We start from the raw sequence: 7,287 nt of genomic DNA on the forward strand, positions 1-7,287 counted from the left end.
CTTCATCAGTGTCAACGATCACATCATCGGTATCACGTCTATCGAGAGGGGACAAATACCGGCAACACAGAAGGAACACAATCAATGCAATGCACAATATGATGCATGATCATGACATGGCAAAATGAATGTGTTTTGAGCTAATGCAACTAGCAACAGATTAAATGAAGTTGGTTTGAATCCAAGATTCAAATTCAAACTCCATATGTGGATATTCAAATGCCATTTAATTGATTTGTGCTAAACAGCAGCTATAAGTTGTTCTAACATGCATGAAAATGGTACAGATGGATTCCTTGAATTTTTCTGATAATTTTTCATATATAATTTGTTTAATTTGGAGTTACGGTTAATTTTCTATGATTTATAGAAGTTTTAGCTATTTTCTGAAATTTCCTGATTATTTTTAAATCCAGAAAGTATTACTGCGTCATACTGACGTCACGATGACGTCAGCAGGTCAACGTGGCACAGCCCGGTCAACCCCTGACCGGTGGGTCCCGAGTGTCAGTGTCTAACTAACTAATCTAACTTAGTTAATACTAACCTAACTTGATTAGCCGGGCGGGGCCCGCATGTCAGTGAGAGAGAGGGGGGTCAAACCCGGGTCAACTCGCCGGAGTTGACCCGCGGCTCGTCGCCGGCGAGGCCAGGGACGGCGGAGAGCGCCGGGATTCGCCCTCCGATGACCAAAAGAGCGGCGGAGGGGCTCTACGGGATGCCCAGACTCGCGCGCATCTAACAGGGCGGACGGGAGAAGCTAAGGTGGCCGGAGGCGACGGCAATCATGACGACGGCGGCGGCCGGAGTTCGGGTGAGGCGCGGGCGGTGGCTACGGTGCGCCACAGGAGCGATAGACTAGGGTTTTGGGATCCTGGCGTGGTGCTGAGCATGGTGGTGTGCTTGGACGTGACGCGCGTGAGCTCTAGCCACGGCGACCTCGTGGCCGGCGGCAATGGGCTCTCGGGCTCGGCGGAGACGATGGATACGGCACGAAATTGAACGAAAATACGGAGGGGAAACGAAGAGGAGCTCACGTCGAGTCCGCAGGGGTGGTCAGTGGGCTCGGGGAGGGGCTGGTGACGACGGGAGGTCGCCGGCGATCTCGGTGGCCCGAGGAGGAAGAAGACGTCGGGGACGGCGCTCCGAGGCTTCCGGCGTCACATGGGTTGGTGGAGACGAAGAAGAAGGCGCGGCGGTTCTTCTGGAGGCATCGGCGAGGCGAGGGGTGGCCGGTGGCCGCGGCGAACAGCGTCGGTGGCGACGGCTGCGCTCGGCACGAGAGGGAGAGAGAAACAGAGGAGGGGGAGAGCTCGGGAGAGAGTGAGGGGCGGTCGGGGAGGCCGCGTGTCGACGTCCAGGGCGTCCAGAGCGTCGGGGGAGAGCGGTAAGCAGGAGCTGGCGAGGCGCGTGGCCAGCGCGCGGCGGGCACGCGCTCGTCCTCCTGTCCAGGGAGGAAGACGACAGGGAGGCTGTGGTGGTGGGCTGGGCCGGGCCACTTGGGCCGCCAGGTAAGCCCAGGTGAGACTCCTTCTCTCTCTTTCTATTTCTGTTTTTGTTTATTGTTTTCTATTTTGTTCTGTTTTGTTTTAGTTTAGTAAAATACTAAACCATTTTAATAAATTCTGTAGTTTATTATGTGGCTTACTAAAATATATACAAAGCCACTCACAAACTTCCAGAATTATTTGGAGTCATATTTAATATATATTAAATATAAATCCAAAGAAAATAGTTATTGGATTAATTCAAATGGCCAAAATAAATATCTCTGTGACTCCAAAAATATTGGTTTAAATTTTACCTCTCACCAATATTTCCATGGAATAACAGGAACATTTTCTTGGACTCATTTGATGAAATTTAAATGTTGGTTATTTTTTAGAGGTCTTCTGAGGCTTTGAAAATTCCTCAATTCAATTTCATTTGAATTTAAACATGATGCTCACATGAGGTCTAGCCTAGTGCATTACCAGAAGCTAGGGATGTGACAACTCACCCCCACTAAACAAGAATCTCGTCTCGAGATTCAAGCGTAGGGTAGGCTGAAGGGGAAGCGCAAACTAGTATAATCTTCACGATCCCGGTTGCACTTCAAATGAACGTTGATTTGAACACCATCTTTGTCTTGTCGTCTTGCTCTGAGAACTCCAGCTAATCATGACAAGAAGAGGAAAGGAAAACTCTGGAAGGATCGGTCTTCTCGAAGATCGACCAACTCAGGATTATCTCCCGGAATGAGACATAGAACCATCTCTCGGGTTGAGACACGAGATACACATCAAGAGGGGTGGAAGAAACGGATGACGGAGGTTCACTAGGTGGACAATAATTCCACACTTAAGAAGGTGGTAAACGATCGTCAACGTAGCGAGGAGTTAAGTTGCCATGAAACCACGACGAAACATCCTGGAGGAGGGTGATTCGTAGATTATTTCCTTAAGTGGCAAAAAGAATTACCTTTGATATAGAGATCATTGAGACTCTCTATATCAGCCCAAGGCAATCACAAGCGATCATTTGGAGGGGGTCGGTAGAATGGCATACTCGGACTTGGATGATGTGGATTACCTTGTTGAAGACAACGTAATGGATGAATTTGCTTATCACCGGAAATGGAAGGGACCCATGGTAGAATGGCACATTGGCGGTGCAAGCTGGGAACAAAATGCAAATGCTGGGAATGATTCTGGTAACTGGGGAAGAACCCAACAATAAAGAGTGGATTCTCTGTTTGAAAAGATCATAGCATTGCCGAGGGAACTGAGAGCAAACCCAGTTAGTGCCGATGATAACACGTAGCGCTTGTGCGTGCTCTCAAGAACTTGAGCATTTCCATATTCATCAAGGTTTTACCAACATCCGTGTCAAGGGTCCGGTAACACAACTTACTACCATGATGAATGGTGATGGAGGATGCAGATGCAAAGGAAGATAACACTTTCTCAGATTTCACCTTAGCGAGGCCAAGCAAATAAAATCTGGATGATCGACCGAGAGACATTTAGCACTCCGCTTCTAATGTTCTCCTTGATGTGCTAGTATAACCCATTCATAGATATGGTTTGATATCTAAAACATCAAGTAAAAGGTCGGACTTCGGGAACACAAAAATCCATAAGGGACAACTAGGGAGTAAATCCTACGAAATCCCTTATGGGGAGGTGGCCAACTTCCTCAATCAAGATACTATAATAATAGGTCTTCCGGCTGGGTGTGTTGGCCACGACATCCACTTTACCGGTTATCGAGAGACCAATATTATAGTTCTTGGGAAATGTTCCAAACCATCATATCTGCCTGAGATTCAGATCTGGTTGGTGTCAGGATATTCCAGACTCATCGAGTCTAGGAAGAAAAATGAAAGTTTGCAACACAAATCGACGAGATGACGTTGCGAGATTCTCGGGAGATGAACTACGATAGCAAGCTCCAAAACATGAGCTGGTTCTGCTACAACATGTGAACACGATGTCCAGGACAAGCATGACCATAAAGTAGTCTTATAATAAAACACTACCGAGTTCAGGAGGGGGAACCATCATTAATGACATCGAAGTCTCCACGCGTGGAAGTCCAAAGAGTTCACCTTGGATAGACTCCTTTATCTTTGAACAACTCAATCAGTGGCTTGGTGTGCTAGGATATACATATAGCATGGAGGTTGCAAATCTCCAGACCACAGAATACTTCGCACGTATGCATGACTGACTTGGGATGATTCCAGAGGAAGCAAAACTAACTTTCTCAAATTCACGGCGGCATCTTTCACCAAATGCACGTGTATAAAAAGAAGTCACTCCTTTCATCAACAAATACTTCATGAGCTAGCATGAAGAAAATGCTTTCAAAAGTTTCCAACACTAGCTTAATGTCCAACAAATTATGGAGGAGATAAGGATGTTGTCAATGGGCTCAACAATAATTCATCCAGATTCCCCATGAAGATGGAATTCCCTAATTATGTGAACAGGTGATAGCATTGGTCAGACCCAAAGATGTAATGGTGTATGCTCGAGGGATCAACCACGAGTAAGACTACATTACGAACATCGTTGGTACTGATTTGATTTGACGATAGCCCACACTCAAATCAAAGGATTGACAAGACAATAGGTCCAGCAACTGATCACAGGGACCAATCGATGAAGATATCATCTTTCTTCAACACACACTACACAAGAATATCCCTTTGGAACGAACTAAGTCAGACAAGTTTTTATCTTCCAACTCTCCAAGTTGTTGTCCAACTTAACCAACTAGCTCAGGGATATCTAACACTGATTCTTGGAAGGAGGGTGGTTCATAAGAAACCAACTTGATCACGGGCTCAACATAACGGTCAGGTGACGACCTGGTAGTATTTCCGAGAAGATCTTTGGAAAATCACGAACCACCGATATGTTACTAAGCTCGAGAACAATCTTGCTTTTCAGGGCAAGATGATATGATCAAATGAGCGAGGACTTGACAAATCCTAACTCATGAATCAAAGAGTGCACCAGGAAATAAGGACTAGGTAGCACGATCAATCTTAGAAGGATGATTCAAAAACCAACATACTAAGAATGAAATTATTATCCTTTAACTACCAAGCAACGAGGTTGCTGGGAGTATTGATTTCACACATCACAATTCATTTGTCGGTATTCCGGTTGCATCAACACGGAACCGAGGAATGAAAAAGGATGGCGAGAAGTATCACTATGTCAAGAATTCACAAAAGGTGGTGCAATTCTCATGAAATTCCTGTCATAAAGAAGGTAATACTTCAGGGTAGAGCAGACCAGAAGCTGGATTGTAACTTGATCTGCGGAACACAACTACTTTGACCCAATCCTAGATATGGAAGAGGTACTGGAGTTTGTTTCTCCTAGTCATTCCGGAATAGAATGGCTTGACAGACCACAAGAGTCATAGGCATCGATGAACGAACGCACGCATACTCTTGACTATCAATTGATAGACGAGGGTCAGAATGCAACTAAAGAGAACAACTCAAAGGAACATATAACTTTCTGAGTTGTGGATGCATAGATTAGTATGTCGAACCAAGTTCAACATATTTCTTCCGGATAACCCATGCAGAAAGGTAGAACTGGCAGAGTCACGATTTATGAATGGAGAACTCCTCAAGAATAATCCTGTTGTGATATTTCAGTTCAACGAGGAACTTCTGCCATAAGTAGTTCATGGTATTTGGAAGAAGAAGATACCACGGACTTTAAGGACTATCGCAAAGGTTACTAATATCCTAAAGGAACTAGCAAACACTATCAACATGAAGTAAGTAGAGTGAATCTCGGGTTCAAAGCCCAAGGAGTAGAATACCTACTACTAAGTGGCATCACGGGATGCTTTCGAGAATAAAAGCCAGAATCATCACACTGGGACACAAAACATTGCTAGATTACTAGGTGACTCCCTAAAACACCTAGGGTCATAATAATAGCTCCAACATATATGTCAAGGCAATAATTTACCTCAACTCACCGATTAGTGTGGTTAATCTGGCCCAAAGGAACATCGGAATGGGAGGAAAGGAATTTTGCAAATGCTTCAGACTATTCAGAAACGTGGGGTGACTCGGACAGCATAACGGCTGTAAATGCTCAGAAAAGATTTGAGACATTCACAAAAATGGTGGCATAACCACTCAGAAGCACAATATCAAGGTTTCGAGATCAACAATTAACATACGGAAGTAGTAGGAACTGAACTGAGGCTTAATCCAACAATCTTATAAGTCTACGGATTAGTAACACGTGATCCTGATAGAAAGAAGAGATAGCCTAGTTCTTAATCCCCGTAGAAGATAAGATGACTCAGATCAGAAGGGCATGAGGTATAAGGAGTAAAAAGAGCCTTACGTTCCATCCCACAATCAATTCCCTTATATAACTAAAGAATTTCTAGACTCAACTTCGACCAGTTTGGCTTGGTAATCCTACAGGCAGTCAAGCTCTGATACCAACGCTGTCAGGACCCCGACTCAATGCCACATCGATCTAGCATGTAACACCTCATATCACTTTGCGGCCTCACGCACGGTATTCCCACGGGTGTCGCCTTACCTTTGCCCGGGACCGTTTGCGCCTTTTGGCACACGTATATGACAGTGTCGCTAGCATCCATATGATAAGGAGCCCGGGCTGACATGGCTAGTCGTAAACCCAAAGTGGCACAAACTTACAGGGACAGGCATCCATGACCCAGCATCGAACGTGTCGGTCATCAGCGAGTGAATCCAGGCTGTAGCACTGGGCTAGCAGGACTCCGGTGAACCGGGCTGTAGCGGGCTAACAGGACTCCGGTATTCATCGCGTGACATTTCCCCGAAGGGACAGACACAGGAACGAAGAAGGACACATGCCGGCCAGCCTAAGTGTTCCGGAGCAGTAGCAAGCTACCATGGCTCAGTGGAAACACTAGGAGACATTTCCCGGTAAGAGAGGCTACTAAAGATAAACAACTAGATGGTCAGATCCCACACATACCAAGCATTTCAATAACATACACACAATATGCTCGATATGTGCAATACAACATGGCATCACAAAATGACTCTACGACTCAAGTAGTTTATTCAATAGGCTCCGAGGAGCGAGATATTACAAACATGGGTCTCATGACCCAACATTCAGAGCATACAAATCAAAGCACAAGCGGAAGCTATCATGTCTGAGTACAGACATCTATAAATGAAAAAGGCTGAGAAGCCTGACTATCTACCAGATCCTGCCGAGGGCACAAGATCGTAGCTGAGGTAACAAGCTAAACGTCGAAGTCCACGCGGAAACTACTAGTGAGACTGAAGTCTCTCTGCAAAAACATAAAATAGGCAAACGTGAGTACAAATGTACCCAGCAAGACTTACATCAGAACTATCTACATATGCATCATTATCAACAAAGGGATGGTGGGGTTTAACTGCAGCAAGCCAGCTTTGACTCGGTGGCTATCCTAAACTACGACTGCAATGTAACTCTTTTGAGGTGGCGCACACGAGTCCACATATTCACCATATCAATACACCACTATGGATCCGCTCCCGTCTCCCTACGAGAACGCCATCCATAGCACTCACGCTTATCTTGCGTATTTTAGAGTATCCACTTTCACTTGTCTATGAACTGATATAAGCAACCCAGAAGTCCTTTTCCGCGGACACGGCTATTCGAATAGATGATGATAACCCTGCAGGGGTGTACTTCTTCATACATGTTTCCACCACTTAGCGTCTGCACACGACATGTGCTCGGCAGACTTCAAGCGAAAGCCGACGTG

This window comes from Triticum aestivum, chromosome 4B (assembly GCF_018294505.1).
Source record: "Triticum aestivum cultivar Chinese Spring chromosome 4B, IWGSC CS RefSeq v2.1, whole genome shotgun sequence".
NCBI classification, from domain to species: Eukaryota; Viridiplantae; Streptophyta; class Magnoliopsida; order Poales; family Poaceae; genus Triticum; species Triticum aestivum.